Genomic DNA, 21,286 nt, shown 5'->3' with positions numbered 1-21,286 from the left:
CGGTGAAAGTTGATGTCAAAAAAATTTGTGGTATTTAAGACACCGAAAGGTATAATTTCACCAAGTTTCGTCAAAATTAAATTATTTCTGCGGAAATGAAAAACAAAAAAACGAAAAAAGAACATTTTTCGTATTTTTCTCGGAAATTTTGAGATTATGTTAAAAAGTGACCTCTTTAAAAGTTGTGGATTTTCGCATGATCTACAACTTTTGTATTGAAAATTTTTTTTTCAACTCCCCCAAATTACCTCTCCAGCACCTTCGCTCACGCATTTATTTTTTTTAAGTTTATTATAAGCACCTTTACCATTTCCACTTATAAAAGTCCAGTAACAATTTTTTTCTTTCTAAGTGTAATTTGGTTGGACTATACAACAAATAGTACGAATAGATAAGCAATAAAACAGAGATGAAACAAATCGGAAAAAAATTAAATTTCCCGACCAAAAATATCTACAATAAAAAAACATCACAAAAAGGGCCAAACTTAGACATTACGCCACACTGGTGACATCGTTGATTCTATACGGAAGTAAAATTTACAACTTACCGACCTGGAACCCCGTTAAAGAAAGTAGAGAGAACAATCCTATGGCCAAGAAAACCACAGAAGGATATGGACTGAAATGCAACCAAGAAATATATGAAGAAAGAGAGGATATAGAAAAACCGATAAGAAAAAAGAGACTGAAATTACTGAGACATGTGTACAGAATGGACAAACAGAGAATAAATAATTAAATAATCATTAAACACTGTGAAAAAAGAACGACCAGGATACCTGGGTACCTACAACAAATGAAGAAAGAATTACAGAACCTAGGAAATGAAAGACAGAAAGCTATGCAATAAAAAATATATAAAGTTGAATTTGAAACGGTGAAGGAAAAGAATCACACTAGAGTGAATTGTCAGAAAAGAGAAAGACAAAACACGCAGAAAAAATGAAAGAATATTGGGAAAAAATTATATTTACGAAGTTTATAGTTAGACTAACCGCAAAGAGTAATTTTTATAAAATAAATCTATTTTGGGAAATTAATAAGTGGTCTAAAAAGTATCGAGTCTTTTTCACGCGAGATAGCGTTAGCATATTCTGGCAAAAATCGAGGAAGACAAATATGTAAGCAGTCATGATATCGTCAATGACCTAAACATCCATCTTCAAACAGAGTTAAACCGTTATGAGAAAGCTGAATACAAAAAGAAGCTCCACGTCTGGGTGTCACGTGATCTGACTCGGAAAAATTTATTCGATCGAATTTCTATCTGCGAATCTCTGCTGAAATGTAATGAAATCGAGCCGTTTCTGAAGCGGTTGATCGCGAGTGATGAAAGTTGAATAACCTACGATGAAAATGCGGGGAAAAGATCGTGGTCGAAGCTCCACGGTATGTGGCAAAGCCTACACTGACGCCCAGGAAAGTTATGCTGTGCGTTCGAAGGGATTGGAAAGGCATCGTGCATCACGAGCTGTTACCCATAGACAGAACGATAAACGCAGACCTATGCTGTCGATGATTAAAGCGATTGCACCTAGCAATTCAAAAGAAACGGCCTGTACTGTTCACAGAAAGGGTGTCGTATACCGCGCTGACAACGACAGATCGCAAACATCTTTATCGACGTGTCAGAAATTGAGAGAACGTAACGGAGGTTTAAACGTAACGGGGACCTGGCACGTCGACTATCATTTATTTCGGTCTCTGAAGAGCAAACGGAAAGGTGTTAAGTTGTTTTCAAAAGAGGCCTGTAAAAACCAAGCATCAAACTTTTTTGACCGGAATCCACAGAAGTTCTATAGTGACGGGATTATGATATTGCCGGAAAATCATAATTGGCCTGAGGTCATCGAAAAAGATGGTGCACATGTGGTCTCATAATGCTATTTTCCAGTAACAATAAATGTATTCTCATTTTTGGATTCCAAAGGCTTAATACGTTTTAGACAACCTAATATTAAAACTACCACGTATTATATTATCAATAATGTAGTATTTATAAATTGAATAGAGAAAGTAACTGACTATGTAATGATTAATTATTTTAATAAATAAAGAATTGGTTTAATCAATCGATAATAGTACTTCATTTTTGTTAAACCGCTTATCAAGTTGATTATAGCGAAACATATTAGTGTATGCGTAAAAAAGAATATTTATTTGCATAATATCGTTTTTTTATAATTCATTTTTCTACACGTACAAAAACTGGAATAAATATCAAATTTTTTATAAATATCATATTTATTGATTACGTAAATTTATTTAATATAAGAAAAATCTATATTAGAAAAAGGTTACGCATCTAAGTAAGATAATCAATTATGAAACGATTTAAGAAAACGAACGACTTTATTCCGCAATGTAGAAAATATTTCTGTCTCACAATTCTTGTTCGTGTATACGAGTATGTTAAAAGTATAAAAAGTGACGAGGAGCCGCCTCTGTCCTTATAAGGATATATATGCGAACAGTGGTTCCCTGCTTAGCTAAAGCCACATAAAATAAAATGGAAAAGATTATTACAAGAATAACCTCGCTTCGACGCCACTCTTCTTGTTGTTAGTTGGTATGGTATCCAGTTTAAACATTATTATGAAATATTTTACAAGATATTTTTAACTGATGTTCTTTACAAGTAAAGGTAATATATTTTACGACGTAATCTGAATGTGGTAATAATAAACTGCGATAATGTTAACTACAATAAATTTTCCTTACACACACACACACACACACACACACACACACACACACACACACACACACACACACACACACATACACACACACACACACACACGCACGCACACACACACACACACACACACACACACACACACACACACACACACACACACAAATTAATTATATAATACACTTTTCCCTTTTATATAAAATAATTTGTAAATAAAACTAAAACGAATTACTTTCATAGATTACGAGCCGGTCCGGGCTCGATTCGATCGCCCTTCCCGACTAGCCAGTTTAATTTATAAAAAATATCGGTGAACTATAATCAGTGTGTTCTTCAGGGCAACAATTCGATCAGCACAGCATATGAAACTTTGAGTGATCTAAAGTATGTGAGTTTTAGAATAGTCGGCCCCACTTAAAAATAATTGTTAGTTTTAGCTGGTTACCCGTCCGTGGTACGAATAAAAAAAGGTATTTTGAATGGTTCTTAGCGATGCCCGACAAAAACCAAGAGGAGGTGACCGTATTTTGATTTTATTTAATTAATTTATTTATTTTTTTGTACAGCATAATTTAAAAAATATTCACAACTTTTCTCTATGGAGTCTATATATACAGATTTTTCCCATAGGAGACTGTGGAATAACCACATACAGTCGCCTGTGCGAGAAGAATTGACTCTCCACGTGCCGTATGAAGCACCTGCCAATACCTTTGTGACTTATTTATTGTTAACGTCATCGAAAACACAACATTTAGTGAAAATTGGAAGCGCTTGAGAAACGAGAAGGACAAGTTTAAAAGAATGTACGCCGTATACCGTTGTATATTTAAAGTTATTTTTCTCGATAATAAAGAGTTATCGAAAAAGAAAGATAGATTTTTCGTAGAAAATATAATTTCAAATATTGAAGTGCTTTCTGAATTGGATATGATCAACGGTTTGCCCATAGTAAAGTTGAATATCGGCAAGGAACATAATCACGTTGTTATCCATAATCCATTAAAACGGCGAAATATTTCGCAACGGCAATACACCATGTTCTTTCCCGATATTTTTATGAGCAGAATTTCAACTCAATCGGATGAGTAGTCTTTCTGTGAAAGATGAACAGACGCAAAGACACCACTAGATTTATATATATCAGATAAACACAAAGAAGTGGTAGATCAAATTAATAAATCACAAAAACTTTGCCTTTTTTATATATTAAGTAAATAAATTTATGATAAAAATAACTCATTATTGTTAAATTAACAACAAAATTTATAAAAAAAACTAATTTTTAACAATGAATCTAACCATACGATCAAGTATCTTGACTCATAATTTTCTTATCATCATCATTTCAGTTGAATCGATCCATTGCAGTATAAAGACATCTTCAGCACGTTTCCAGCTTAGACGGAATTGTGCGATCTTCTGCCAATGCGGTCCAGTGCACTTGATAATATCATCAATCCAACGAGCTTTTGGTCTTTTTCGTAGGTGAAACGTTAAGATACGTTATTTTTTTCGTCGAAGAAGACACCATGTAGTCTTGAACCTTATGTTAGTGTCAGACTCTCCATCATGAGCCAAATCAATTAAACCCCTCCCGCTCTATACAATGAGATATCCGGCCTACGTTATGGTATTATCAACCACACATCTTGTATCCTCCACATCTTCATTACTGACTACAAACATCAAATCCATCAGTCTTGCGAGCACTATTTGTAAGATACGAGATCTATGAGATCCGTACCTGCTTGTCACCAAAATTAACCAAAGTTAACATTCACCGCCGACATAGAATTCTTCAGTAACTATCCGATGAGAAGAGGAAAGCCGATAAAAATTAAACCGATGAAAACACACATTCATCCTATAATATCGCACATTGCACTTAACATTCTCCGCCTTCAAAGATTACTTTAGTATCTATCTAAACAGAATAAGAGAGCTGACAAAAATTAATCCAATGGCAACACATATTCACTCTGCAATATCGCACATTACATTTAATATTCACATTAGGCACATTTGTTAATAATTAAAAAAATAACAATGTTTGCAAAAAATATGTTTTGCAAAATCGTACCCTTCCCCCAAAAATTCTCTAAGCTAGTGGGTAAGTGGGCATACTGCGTCAATAGTATCTCCTGTCACCATAAGGAGCGCTAGTATCGCTATCTGCCATCTTGGAATTTCCCTTTTCCCTGCGGGAAATTCCATTTTTTCTCGTTCTCTTGGACCGGGAAATTTGGAATTCCACAGTGTTGCCGACCAAATTATTTTTGGCACGTTAAACATTAATTACTTATTTTATTTTATTTAGTTAATATTTAAAATGTTAGCGCTGATGTACAGCTGTTGTAGTCGACTGCTATGTTGTGACATCACAGGTGAGCGGTAAAATTAAAGAACTGAATTGTATTTAAAGTGTCAAAAAGTAACAATGTCTGAGTGGCTCTCGAACTCGATCGCCCGGTTGATTCGGTACCTTGTACGTTAAGTCTTGCGGCTATACCAGTGTGCCAATTGTACAGGAGAAATTTGTTCCACGAGTATGTAAGTAGTGAAATTACATTAGTAAGGGAAAGGGGGAAATGGGAAAATAAAGGAAAGGGAATATGGTAGAAATGAAAATGGGAAAAGAGAAATAGGGAAGGGGAAAAGTAATGTGGGATGGAAAGGGGAAAACAGAGAAAGGATAAAAGGGAAAGGTTAAATTTTGTGAAGTTCCGTATTGTTCATTTTGTTAATGTTTTATCAAACTTTCAATTGTGTTCATTTAATCTATATATATATATATATATATATATACTCAAATCTAGCAATAGGGAAGCATTGCCGGGTCTGCTATTTCTAAATAAAATTAAAAACTGCAAAATTAATTAAAAAATAAACAAATAATACTTCTGTAACTTTGTTAAAGTATTAATTTCTATTTTTAAAACGCCTTTGTTAAGTTTCTTTTATATAATTTTATTTTAATTACTATATTTTTTATTATTTGTTTTCTTGTGTAAAATTTCAGCTAAATTTCTCGATAAATAAAATATTTGTGTTCATACCTAATTTCTTTATAGGATATTAAAAATTTTTTTATATAAAAATAAAAGTTGATTAAACAGGATTTCAAAATTCATATTTTTTATTAAGAATCATTCAAAATCTAATCTATACAGGAAGAGATTAAAAATGGAGTTGTTCTTTTAATCTAGGATATACATATACGAGTATATTTGACATAGATTGACAGTCATCTTTTATCTATATATCAAATGATGTTTAAAACGTAATTTTAAATTACAAAATATGTCCTTCATATTTCATTTATATAAAAAGCTTTTTTAACCTTTATAATTTAATTATAAATTGACTTTAAGAATACATACATATATATAATAAATATACTGTGAATTTCATTCGTAGTATGATTAACATTTTTAAGTTATTATGAAATCTTGTTTTTACTTTCAACTTTGAAATCAAACTGATAGTTCTGGCAAACATATGTTACTACGTTTAATCTACGATATGATTCATTTAAAAGCAGTCCGCCTTCAGTTAATTTCACCGGTTTTGATGTAACGGAAAGAACAATAAATGCAGTGTGATGTAATAAGGTTCAATGTTTTCAACTTATTTTTTAAGTGTATAAAAACAAATATATCCATTCTTTACTGGTCGCGAAAAATTTCGGTTTCCAGATTTCAACAGAAATATCCATTTTGATCATCCCTGAATCGATTTTGACTGGTTTTGGCGCGACGTCTTTACGTATGCATGTATGTATTTACATACGTATCTCGCATAACTCAAAAAGATTAGCCGTAGGATGTTGAAATTTTTGATTTAGAACTGTTATAACATCTAGTTGTGCACCTCTCCTTTTGACTGCAATCGACTGGACCAAAAGCGTCCAAAAAGGTTCAAGATTCAAAACATTTAGATTTTTGACTTTTTCTTAACTGCAGTAATAAGCCCTCATTGAGAGATTTTCAACGATAAGTGGAACTTATTTTCATTGGTGCCAGAGTTATAGCGAAATAAAATTCAATTAATGAAATATTTGGATTTTATAAGGGGAAAGCACATCGGTTCAAATCCGACTTCATTTCATTTTTTTAACTTTTTTATATAATTTAAATAAATTGATTTATTAATAATTATTAACCTCTGTAAAACAATTTTTACAATAAATAATAATTCAATAATAAAAATAAATACAAATTTGAAAAATATCAAAAAATTTTAATGAAATAAAATTTTATGCACTTTTCATTAAAAAAAAAAAAATGTGTAAATGTAATTTAATAGGCATACAAGGAAGTCATGTGATGATAATAGATTTTTTTTAATAATTGATTCATTTCATAAGTTCGAAAATTGTACTTAAAAATATGGATTTGAATTTTTTAGCGTATAAAAATGCCATACCTGTTTAAGGATTAAATATAGAGTCTTGTGGATGAAAAACTAAGATGCTATCACTCCATTACAGAGGTCGCCGAACGGTCAAATTAATTAATATTTCATCGTAATTCTGCGATACTATAAAAATGTTGAACACTCTAATAACAAACTGATCAGGTTACGGTTTTACCTGAGGATGTTAATAGAACCCCTGATATGGAATGTTCCGGGATGTATTCCCCCCGAACTTCAGATTCTGATTCAGGATACCAAAATGAGCAAATAGTTCATATCGACATAAATTCTATTTTGCTTTGTTTTCCTTCTGGACGCCATTTTATGATTTTCAACAAAAAAATTATTTCTCAGAAACAGGTAAACTTACTTTAATTAAATTTGGCAAATCTAAGACTAGTATTATTCTACAAAATAAGAAATTTTGAAAATGTCACCTTCAAAAATTTCAAAATAGCGGCAATCATTTTTAATCTTCAATATCTTCGTAATTATTTGTTTGATGAATTTTTTACTTCTTACAAAATTTATTAAGCAGTTTATTTTTAACAAAATGACACCTCATTTGTAAAAATATGTTGGCAAACAATCAAGTTATTGCAGACAATTAACCCGGCAGTACGCTTGCGCACCGTAATGCAAGATGTTCATTTTCATTAATTTACTTTTATTAATAACAAACTTTATATTAAAATTATGAAACTGTTAGACACGATAAGGAAAAGATGAATTGCATTTTACTCCAATTTGTTTAGAATGAATAACAGTTAATTGACTAACCAAACTTTTGATTTCTTCCAAAGTTAAAAAAAATAAAGGCAAATGGTCCACACAAGTCCAAGAAGATCTAAAAGAAATGAAGATAACTGAAGAAATTATAAGAGAAATTTTAAACAAGATGAAAATAAATGGTTTCCAGACGCGCCAAAATGCAAGAACAACAGAGTTGAAATTTCTCAAGAACGAAGGAAAGAGATATCAACAGAATAAAGAAGTACTGTGTAGATAGAAAAACACAAAAGAAACAGAAACAACCGCAAATAAATAAATGATCTAACGTGTTCCACGGTGAACTATTCGGAAAAAAACAAATAAGTTTTACGTAAATTATAACGGACAGTTATCAAATAATAATTTTAAAAAATTACAAAAAAAAGAATAATTTTCGAATAACATTTTTCTAATTTCAGGAATTTTGAAAGAAAAACCAACCATATTATTTATAAATAAAGAAGAAAGATAAATTTCAGGTTAATGAAAAATTTATTCCTGTATTTCTACACCGACTGCTATCGAAATAATCTAAAAGAGAGAACGACGTAAATGAAATTAAAGGAGAAAATGAAAATAAGGAAAAGAAGGATAACTTCGATTGTAAAATGAAATAAATTATAAAGATAAACGCATAATAAATTCAAGATTTAAGTAAAAAATAAGTATATACAAATAAAACCAGTATGTAAGTGCTTTTATTCTATATAAAATACACAGTGTGTAATAGAAAAATAAAGGTATGCAACCGTAAAGGCGAAGCAGGGTCTCCTGCAGGCTACACAATGAACCGATAACAATTGTTTGATATCATATTAATGCAATACTGGTATTAAGTATTAACGTAATACATTATACTGGTACAATCCATTGAATATTTTAGAAAGTCTTTGCCAATGTCGAAAGTTTTAAAAGTAAAAGTTCCACTATATTAAACAGCTTTATAATGCTGTATTTAAAACTCAAACAGCCAGACACCAGTAATACCGGAGCCACGCCCTATTGGTTATTTATTTAAAATCGTACACACTACTGACTTATAACATTAAATAACTATAGTATATAACCAATATAATATATAATACCTGTCATTCTACCTATAAATTTATAAATATATAAAGAAAAAATATAAACATATACAAAGAAAAATGATAAATTAAAATAACATTAAGTCACGATAAATATGCTATATAGATTAAGGCGTAGGCTAAACAGGAATTTAATAATAGTAAGAAATTCAGGTTCATGTCTTAAGGAAATAATATTTTTAGATTATAAATTTATAACTAGCACGATGTATTAAATAACTTATTGTATAAATTCAGTATGCAAGAGCGGCTGCCAAGTTAACATTCAATGCGGAAAGAAGTATAAAAATTAATAATCAATCATCCTCTTTCTATATTAATATTATAAAAATTAAATAAAATAACAACAAAAACGTTTACTGTAAAGTGAATTTTATTAAATTCTGGTGTTCCTCAAGGTATGGTACTTAGGACCTCTACAATTCTTATTTTTAAAAAAATAAAATGAATAGATGAAAATGTTAATTAATCATCAATTAGATTTTAATTAAATTCTACATATTTCAAGACAGTAGTTAGGTCCTCTAATATTTTGATTATAAAATTAATGAAATATGAAATTTGTTAAAATTTTAGTAGTTTCTTGATTTTATCAGCTAATACTGTATTCGCTAGAGCCGCTTACGATTCGAAGCCACACCATAAATTTTCAAAAGGTTTTTATGAAAAAGGTTGATATATAAAAATAATAATCATAAGATTTATTCCTCCCCTCAAAAAAAAAAACTTCAAAGGATTGTATAAAAAACAGATAATTTGTTAAGCTAATTATTAGTAAAAATAAAATTGAAATATATGAAATAATTCCACATAAGTAATTTAAATTGAATAAATATTAATTATGATGAAATAAACGCGTACTACCACATTAAGAAATCATATTTAAGCATTTTTTTCCTATTTTACACTAAGAAGGGCGGTAATTTCTGGCCGTCTGGCGTAATACAGAGCATTACAGTGATACATTGTTTTTCGTATATTGTACTATTTCAATTTCTCTTTTTCAATCTTTGAAGTTACTGTATATATATGCGGCTATCAAAGTAAAGGAAAGTTTCATCCGAATTTCCAGTATTCTTACTTCTTATGTGTGTTTTTCACGAAGTTCAATGATAAGTAGCTGAAACTGGACGAGCTTATCTTCAAAATCCGCAGGACTTTCTGGGAGATTGAAGTTCTCCCTCTAACAAAGAATCACTCCCTTTTCATAAATTTTTTGCAACTGCCTTTTGATACTTTAAAATTTTTAATTTTTAATTTATCAATGGCTTTTCTTGCTTCTCATACAAATTAAAATTTGTATTGTTACTGGCAATGCATTATATCGAACATTTTTTAATAAATTGAACAACAAAGTTATTTATTAGGGAAAATCATTCTGTTTTTATTGCAGTGAAACCTTTTATCGTATTTTTACAAGTAAAAAATCAAACCATGATTTTACGCCATCGACGAAAATTTGTTTCTTCAATGTCGAAATTTCTGGCAGGTGATCTATTTCCGTTTTCTTCCGCGTATAATTTTACAATCTTCATTTTTACAACAGCTTCATACGAAAAATTTTCGATTCCACTGCTAGTACTCCGATGATTAACCCACCGGGTTGGTCTAGCAGTAAATTTGTCATCGCAAATCAGCTGATTTCAAAGTTCTGAGGTTCAAATCCTAGTAAAGACAGTTACTTTTATGTGGATTTGAATATTAGATCGTGGATACCGTTATTGTTTGAGTTGGGTTTCAATTAATGACACATCTCAGGATGGGTCGACCCGAGACTGTACAAGACTACACTACATTCATATATTCATACATATCATCCTCATTCATCCTCTGAAGTAACACCTTACGGAGATTCCGGAGACTAAACAGAAAAAAGTACACTGATGATTGAAAAAAAATATGGACGATAAAAAATGCAGTATGTGTAAGTCAAAATAGCAAATAGGAAAGTACAAGTAACCAAATTATAAAATTGAAACCAACAGAAGCTTACTATAGGCAATGGTATGATTTAGAAAGAATCATACCATTTCCAGGTAATCATACCATTTTAATATTTTCCAGGTAATTATTAAATACTAAAGGGATGTTGACCTCAAAACAAACTGGAAAGATTCATTGTTCCTAATGATTCCGATAACATTCTGAAAAACTACCGACTAAGAAAATAATTTAAAACTACCAATTTTCAGTAAAAAAAAAATCTATTAAATTTGGTGAGAGGGTATTTTTATTTTCAATTGTTATTTTTTTAAACGAAAATTAATTCGTAATAATTAAAAATATTTAAGGAACTGAAAAACAGAAAAGTAAGAGAATTAAAAAAAAATCATAATAAACCTCTTTTTTGCGAATTCAAATAAGTTCGAATCTAAGTCACACCCCATTTTTGGATATTAAAAAGAGGAAAAATGCGGCTTAGATTCGAGGAAGTACGGTATATACTTTACATAGGTTTTTTTTATTAACAGAAGACCTCAAGAGGTTGTTTTATCTCGCTATGAAAATTTACATTCTTGCCGGAATTGAACTCCGGATCATCAGTTTATCATTCAATAATTATACTGACCGAACCATAGAGAGAAGAAGAGTAATTAAACTAAAACTTACATGTTTAAAAATTTATTTGGCGTTTTATTTTACATATTTTTATTTATTAAAAAAGTAATTAATCGTAAAATATATCGTATGTGTTAGTATTTTAACTAATTCAGTATTTTTGGAATCATAAAATAATAATAATTATTACTATTAAAAATAATAATAATAATAATAATAATAATGATAATAATAATAACAGATATAATTTAAAAAGCTGCTGGTAGCTGGTCAGGTTTGAGGAAAGTTGTTTGGTTTACTAAAAGGACGTTAGCAAGGTTAAAATTGTATAAGATCAATTCTAAAGTGTGACCTTCAGGGTTTTTTCACTAATAATGTTGTAAATCGCTTCTGATTGAAAATTCGGTAGTGTATTTTATCGCACAACAGTACTTATTAATTTTTTTGTAAAACTACAAGTATGAGAACGTTTGAGAAATCATCGTTACTTATGTTTCAGTTCAAACTTATCGGCCATTTAAACTGTAAGCAATAACATTACTAAAATTTTTCGAAATTTGCTTTTTAATGATACTTTAATCAGATTATTATCATACATTGTATGAGTTTAATTAGTAGGTTAATTTGGATTTCAAAAGATAACATATTGAAAATTATAAAATATCAAATAAATTTTGAAACATTTATTATATAAAGTAACGAAATAGTGAAGTTTTTATTTCATTTACTTAATTAACTATCACAATTTTCGACAAACGTTTTTATAAAAGATTTTTCATTCGATTTTCCAAACAGCTATCAAATTTGTCATTTGCGACCCCAAAAACTCCGCATAGTCGTTTTGCAGATTTTGTAATTTTTTACATCCGCACCCTTAATTTACCCCCGTAAGGGGGGGATGTTTGCAAAAGTAATGGTGGAATATTGTATTGTCACCCGACCTTAGTAATTGTGCAAAATCAATTGCATCGATTGACAATGTGAGGAAGCATGTTAAATTAGGATGCAAGATTTGAGGACAAACATAAAAAAACAACATTGTGTTAAAAGAAAAGCAAGTAAAAAAAAAATATATATCTATTTATGTAACTGCAACTATTAATATATAACTGCATTTTCTCAAACAAGAGTATAAAAACCAATTAAAAAGATACTTTTAAGTTCTAAAAAAAAATTCTTCTCAGTTCTGCTATTACTATACTGATATAATGTAACCTTAGTAATGATTCTTTCAAACGAATTTTCCTAACTAAAAAACTGCGATAAAAAAAAATTTCAATAACAATTGCTTATCATATAGAACGGAATATTTTGTGATAATTTAGAAACTTTTAAGGTATTTTATTTTAAACGAGGAATGAAAATCGATTAACGTTTTTGGAAAATTAACATATAATAAAAAAATATACTAAATTATATCTTTCACAATGAATAAAAATTGCATTACTAATCAATTATACAAAATATACACTAAGTCAATTTATTAGATATGATTAATAATTTGTATGTATACTCATTCACAAATCATAAATAATTTAAAAAAAGATCAAAGTATTATTTATCATAAAAATAGTGGTTACGAGCGGTTTCACAAGCGTATTTGACATATAACATGAGCCTTCGACGTTTATTTGTTTAATTTTCATCTCGGCAGCACTGTATGCTGTTTGAAATTAAGCTTGCGAATTTTTTTTATAACCTATATGTTTATATATAAGAAAAGAAAGAAAATAAAAAATAATTCATCGAAATCGGTGCAGTAGTTTTTGTGTGATTGAATAACAAACAAACTTTCAGGTGTGTGTGTTTTTATACATATATATATAAATATCTGTAAATATATATAAATACCTATAAAGCAACTTGTCTTGACTGATTCATCAACGCCCAGCAAAAACCACTAAAGATAAATTGATGAAAATTTGTATACACGTTCTTGTTACGGTGTAAATACACATTAAGAAAGGATTTTTTTTTAATTACCAGTTTAAATGATTAAAATGAAATTTATAATTTTTTTTTTTTAATTTCTCGGTAAGAAATTAAGATATCATCCTGATTTTTGGTATGTGCAATTTTCATGTAAATATCTAAACATTTATTTCTAGATTTTTCGAAATTTTACCTTGAAAGGAGCGATGAAAAATAAAAAAAATGTTGAACAATGATTGTTAATTTTCCCCGTTTCCGACTATAATGAATGACAAATTCAGTAGATCTAGACTTGAAAATACTTTGCAGATACTTAACTAAAAATAATTTTCGGTTTTTTTTTATTTTTGACTTTTTAAGTGGGTGCGACGGTTACAAAGAGGGTTATAAAGATGACGGAGAAAATAATTTTCAACTTATCAAAGAAAGAAAAAATTAAATTTTAAGCTCTAATCAAACTCCAGCCATGTCACTATTACCTTTTTTAATATAAATTTAAATAAAATATGCGTACTATTAAAACTGAAATAAAAAATAAAAATGAGCAATCGAGCGTATAAAAATATCAAATAACAAAAGAATAAAAAATATTGACCTTTAACTAAATGTAAAATATGAATACGTATTTTTACAGATATAAACTATATTATTTTGTATAGATTGCCTTCAGCAAAAATATTTAAATTCTATTTATATAGAAATGTTTTTGTAATCATAAATATTTTATTCATGAAATGAAAACAAAAATTTATTGTAAACAAAAAATAAGTGAAAGTTGATTACTATCATATAATTTTTTTTTACGGATAATCAATTATTAAGTTCAAATAAATTTAAATATACAGAGTGATTCACGAACAACGTAACAAACTTTCATCATGACATGTTCTATCGGTAAAAATAAAGAAGAAAATTTATACGAACGTCAGTGGCCCCTTGCTGGTCCACAGTGTTGTTATTACAAAATAATGTTATACATTTTAAAAAATCAGCTAGAAATCAATTCCATTTCTCATCCCCCAAACCTTCTTTTGTTTTTCTCTTTCCTTTCCTACCACAAATAAAAAGCGTGCTTAAAACCTATTTGCAGTACGTCCAGACGTTTTAGTGGACGGATCGGGCTGAATTTTTTTGCTCGGTATGGTACAGATATATCAAGTATCGATGGACCTTCAAAGCGATTTTCCTATGAGTAATAACCTCGGAAAGTTTCTCAATTAATGAATGAATGAGGATTTTTTTTAGGATCTTTTAAAGGAGACTCATGTGTGAGGTACGATGACGCTTGATGACATTTATTCCGAACAGAATATAAAAAAAATTCTAATGTGGACACCACATGACTTCCTTGTACGCCTATTAATTTACATACACACGTTTCTTTTTTTAAATGAAATGTACATAAAATTTTATTTCATCAATAACTTCTGATATTTTTTCTTTTATTGTTATTTAATTATTATTTATCGTAAAACGTTTTTTACAGAGGTAAAATTCTCAATTTGATTTAATTCTTACTTTTTACTTTTTAGAAGGGTTTTCTAATTTGTTTCCTTTTTTTATTAATGTTAATATTAATATTAGTTAAATAAAGACTTTTTTTAAAAATAATTTTTTATATGTAATCAAATGTATTTTTGTAATTTCATTTTTTTTTATTGTTATAACTGAATTATTATTTATTGTAATTTTTTTACAATCAGAGGTTAGAAGTTATTAATAAATCAATATATTTAAATTAAAAAAAAAGGAGATAAAGTCGGATTCGAACCGATGTGCCTTCCCCTTGTAAGATCGAAATATTTCATTAATTAAAATTTTATTTGGCTATAACTCTGGAACCAATTATAATAAGTACCACTTATCGTTGAAAAGCTCTCAATGAAGGCTTATTACTGCAGTTAAGAAAATCCAAATTTTTTTTGGATTATGGGCTTTTTTGAACACTTTTGGTCCAGTCGATTGCAATCAAAAGGGTAGGAGCACAACTAGATGTTACAACAGTCCTAAATCCAAAATTTCAACATCCTACGGCTAATAGTTTTTGAGTTATACGAGATACATACGTACTTACATACACAAATACGTTCGTACAGACGTCACGCCGAAACTAGTCAAAGTGGATTCAGGGCTGGTCAAAATGGATATTTCCGTTGCAATCTGAAAACCGAAATTTTTCGAGATCACAAAACTTTCTTTACTTCGTACAAGGAAGTAAAAATCAGTCCGATCCGTCTGGAAATAGGTTTTAATACATAAGGTAGCTTCTTTCAAAACTTCTCGTTGGTAAAAGAATTCATCATGATTTCTGCGCCTTCAGTAAAATTAAACAAGACTGTAGTTCCTGGGATCCAAATTATGGGATAAATTTAATGGTTTTATATAAAATCTGATCAGAAAAATTTGAATAAAGATAGGTGTTAGACTGTATTTTTAGTATTTTCGAGAAATCTGGGTTAAAGAAAAAAAAAATAAGATCGAAAAACACACTATTTTTCGGTTATTTGTATTTGATATAAGATAACTTTGTTAGTAATAAGCACGTAAAAGACTTAAATAAAACTTTTAGTAAATTTGATTTTGATTTCGAATAAAGAAACTAAATAAAAACATAAAATTTCTAAGTTTTGTTAAAAATAAAACATTTGGTGCGATATTATATTTGACAATTTTTTTTTTTATAATTGAAAGACAACTTCGTCGTTAATAAATAAATATAGAAAAAAAATTTTAGAACCTCGAGTGTAATGTAAGATTTTTAGCCCCCACAATTTATTTTTTGTTGTTAATTAATAAAAAATAAGATAATATTCCCAAAAAAATAAAGTTTAATGAACTTCAAAGAAAATTAAACAGAAGAGTAGACTAAAATTGTTAAATAAATAAAAATAGTAAACAAAAAAATATTATAAAATAGATTATAATGAAAGAAGAATCAAATAAAAATAAAAAACAGAAGTAGAAAAACTGAAATAAAAGTAATAATATTCAGTAATGTACAACAAACAACTGTGTAGAAAAAAAACCACAAAATTACAAATAATATTGTATACATCTTAAAAAAAAAATATATATATAAGCCTTCTTTAACAATTACGAAAAAAAATGAACAAAAATAAATGCTTCAAAATGTTGTACACGTATTCGTTCGAAGAAGGTGTAGGAAGATGAAAAAAAAAAAAACAAAAAAAAACATTAAGTTAGTTGTAACTTATGACAATTTGCAATGTAGCAATAAGTATAACCACAAAAATACATCCAAGTAACTAACAATGAAAATAATAGTAATATAAAGAAGAAGAAGAAAAAAAAGGAAACATATTACGTACCCATGTATTACCTATGATGATAATTGGCAAAGCACGTGAAAGCACGAAAAAAGTAGCCTTGCTTCTCAAAAAAATAAAAAATTCAAACCACCTAAAAGTCGGATGTTTTATTTGTAGGTATATAAATAATACCTCTCTCCTCATACTAATTACAACAAAAAATATCTTAAAACCAAAAGCAGAAAGAAACAAGAATTAAATATATATATATATATATATATATATATTTGTGTGTGTGTGTGTGTGTGTGTGTGAATGACACACACACACACACAAAATAAGGTAATTCAAAATTACACGGCAATATTTAGGCAGCAGAGTTGGGGCAATTAATATAAGAAAAAACTTTCCTTCAAACACATATCTGGAAACGGTTGTTTTAATATTATGCCTAATGAAATATTTCTTTCTGATTTTTGCTTTAAGGATATAATGGAACCATTTTGACATTTCCCAAATTAAGAAGAAAATTTATTTGGTGTTCTTAACTTGAAATATTGACTAAAACAGTCTCAAAAATATACTTTTAGAAGTTAAAAAAATTTAATGTACAATAAAAGAAATCGATTCAAAAAAAGGTATTTATTTAGGATTGTCGTAAATTAATGTTAATTGCCAATAAAGAAAATAAATAAAAATGTCTAAATAAATTTAAATAGTATTGAATTCTGAAAAAAAGATTATGTAAATAAAGCCTATAGAAAAAAAATTCCAATTTGATTCAAAACCAAAGAAATCAGAATTGACATAAAAACTTTAAATATAAAGTAGAACAAACATCAAAAATAAAACATAAAAACGAACTTTTAAAAATAAATGTCTGTGATTTTTTATTTCTTAAGCCTGCCAATAACAGCTTATAAACATTTAACTTTCTGTATATTTCATTAATGTGACATAATCAGGGCTAAATATTTTGGTAGCCGTAACTGAAAAATAAAGCGTAGACACGTTTAAAGAAAAATTTTTCATTATTACTTAAATCAGTTTAAGTATTTCTGAGGAATTTTGAATCACTCTCTCTCACACACACACACACACACACACACACACACACACACACACATATATATATATATATGTGTGTGTGTGTCTATATCTATGCGTTTTATATGGGACACAGGGTGTCCCAAATAAAACGCAACCCATCCATCAATCACGCATCCATGAAATTTCAAAACTCAAGCATACTCCCCTACTCGTTACTGAAATGGACTCGTCCAACATCTGAACATCGCGGCGACGCAGTAGAACACTACCGATAGTAACAACAATGCATTCATAACGTTCAGTGTATTGCTAGAGACAAGATGGTGTTTTCGCTAGATGAACGTGTTTTCATTGTTGAGTCGTACTTCAGTACGAAATCAGCGGTTGCAGTGCAAGATTTCTTTCGACATAAGTATCCAGATAAACCGGCTCCTAACAAAACATCAGTATTAAGGTTAGTCGCAAAATTTAGAGAGACCGGTTCTGTTAATAACAAGGAACACAAAAGATCTGCGTCAGTGTTGAATACAGATACAGTCGTTGAAATCGAACACCGATTACTCGCCTCGCCAAATAAAACGATCAGACGTTTGTCTGCTGAAATTAATTTGTCTAAATCGACTGTTCATCGGGCGACCAAACGATTACAATTACAACCTTATCGCATTCAAACGGTTCATCGACTTCATGAGCCCGACAAAGAAAAACGGCTACAATATTGTCAACGGTTCCGTCGATTTCTGCGTGAGGGAATTAATGTTACGGATTCGTTATTTTTCACAGATGAAGCACGGTTTCATTTGGATGGCTACGTAAACAGCCAAAACAGTAGAATTTGGAGTGCTGAAAATCCCCACGTTTATCACGAAAAAAAACAATTACACCCGCAGAAGTCGGGCGTGTGGTGCGTGATATCGCGGAAGAAAATAATCGGTCCTATTTTTTCGAGTACACCATTAATGCAGAACGATATCAGGATATTTTATTTCAGTTCATTACACTCTTGGAAGAACAAGACAGACACTGCCGGCTACAACATGACGGTGCGACATCGCACTACGCAGGTTCAACTTCTGATTTCGTCGAGGAATTCTTTGGTAATCGTGTTATCGGTCAAGGCTTGTGGCCACCAAGATCTCCAGATTTGACTGCGGCGGATTTTTTAGACGCCTAAAAAAAAAGCCTACAGCGGACAAACCGCGAACAATTGAACGATTGAAAGTCAATATTGAACAAGCTGTATTAAATATCCAGCCACAAACTTTGAAAAAAGTTGCAAGAAACGCTGTAAAAAGAATTGAAGCTTGTATTCAAGAAGATGGCGGCCACTTCCATCATTAACTCTAAATGTAAGGTAATGGATGGTAATAATAAAAATTACATTAACATTTACACATGCCTTTTTATTATTTCAATACCTACCAATATAAAGTTGGGTTGCGTTTTACATGGGACACTCTGTATAATCGTATATATATCGTATATATATATAATTATATATATATATATATATATATATATATATATATATATATATATATACATATACACATATAGCGATTCACAAAGAATGTAACAAATTTGCAGGACATGTGCTACTGGTTAAATAAAAATTCTTCGAAATTCCTACGTTTGTATTTATTTTTTGTAAACTTCATTCATACCATTTTTTATTCAGAATCAAATGTTCTATAAGTTTTGTTAAAAACCTTTACATGTTTATTACCCATTTAACGAAGTTATTTTACACTTAACAGGAAATAATATGTTTTTCGACCCCAATCTTTTGTCTTTTACACCAGATTTCTCGTAACTATTAATAATACAGTTCCTGAATCTATTTTTATAAAATTTTCATGTCAAGATTTCATACAAAATCTCTAAATTTAATCTTTAATTTGGGGCCCAAGGATTACAGTCTGGCTTAACTTTACCGAAGACACAGAAATCAGGGCGAAATCTTTCGCCAACAGACGCTCGGTAACGAAAGATTTCCGAATCAATGTTTATATAAACTTTCTTCTTTATTTTCACCAGTAGAACATTTCGTGTGAAATTTGTTACTCTCTTCATGAATCACTCTGTATATCAATCTTACATATACATAAAAATGAATGTTTGTTTGTCCCGTACGCTTTCCTATACCATTCACCCGATAACTTTGGTGAATAGTTGTGCGCACCCCCGCGAAGGTTTCTGAATAACTTTGGACCCGCTAGGTGGCGCTGGGGTCGAGATATTTCGAAAAATTGTATTTATGGTCTGATTTGGCTCATATTCAAAATACGGTGTTACTTACGTGGAAAGAAATACCTCTGCAAAAAGTGGACTCAACAGATGGTGCTGGGGTTGAGATATATGGAAAAACTGAATTTATGGTCCGATTTGGCTCATATTCAGAATATATATTAATTACGTGAAAAGAAAAAGTTTTGCAAAAATTATACCGGCTAGATGGCGCCGGTGTCGAGATATTACGAAACAAACATATATATATATATATAAGGGCAATATTCGTATGTGTCCGCTGTAGAATAAAAAAACTACTGGACCGATTTACGCGCGGGAAAAAAGAGAAAATAAAAAAGGGAAAAATGAAAAAAGGAATAAAATGAAACGTTAAATTTTCTAAACTTCTGTAATGTTCATTTTTTTAATGTTTTATCATACTTTCTTTCAATTGTGTTCATTTAATACTCAAATCTAGCAATAGCAAAGCATTTCCGGGTCTGATAGTACGCTATAAAACCCAAATTAATATTAAGAAATGATTTACAATAAAAAAAAATTCATTAGTTTTATATATATATATATATATATATATATATACTTGGCGTTTATAGATCTAGAAAAGGCATTCGATAACGTAGACTGGAATAAAATGTTCAATTGAAGAACATAAGAAAGAAGCCGTAATAAGAAAGGGAGTCCGACAAGGATGTTCCCTATCTCCGTTACTTTTTAATCTTTACATGGAACCAGCAGTTAATGATGTTAAAGAACAATTTAGATTCGGAGTAACAGTACAAGGTGAAAAGATAAAGATGCTACGATTTGCTGATGATATAGTAATTTTAGCCGAGAGTAAAAAGGATTTAGAAGAAGCAATGAACGGCATAGATGAAGTCCTACGCAAGAACTATCGCATGAAAATAAACAAGTACAAAACAAAAGTAATGAAATGCAGTAGAAATAACAAAGATGGACCACTGAATGTGAAAATAGGAGGAGAAAAGATTATAGAGGTAGAAGAATTTTGTTATTTGGGAAGTAGAATTACTAAAGATGGACGAAGCAGGAGCGATATAAAATGCCGAATAGCACAAGCGAAACGAGCCTTCAGTAAGAAATATAATTTGTTTACATCAAAAATTAATTTAAATGTCAGGAAAAGATTTTTGAAAGTGTATGTTTGGAGTGTCGCTTTATATGGAAGTGAAACTTGGACGATCGGAGTATCTGAGAAGAAAAGATTAGAAGCTTTTGAAATGCGGTGCT

General features: G+C 29.8%; 1 protein-coding gene across 1 annotated transcript in view; it reads right to left on the bottom strand.

Moving 5' to 3' along the window:
- LOC142332713 (uncharacterized) overlaps positions 1-21,286 on the bottom strand; it is a 193,546-nt gene that overhangs the window by 77,717 nt on the left and 94,543 nt on the right. The window lies entirely within an intron of this gene.

The sequence above is a fragment of the Lycorma delicatula genome, chromosome 12, assembly GCF_047948215.1.
Source record: "Lycorma delicatula isolate Av1 chromosome 12, ASM4794821v1, whole genome shotgun sequence".
Taxonomy (NCBI): domain Eukaryota; kingdom Metazoa; phylum Arthropoda; class Insecta; order Hemiptera; family Fulgoridae; genus Lycorma; species Lycorma delicatula.
Note: the sequence above shows the minus strand (reverse complement) of the source record. Positions and strands in the feature narration are given on the sequence as shown.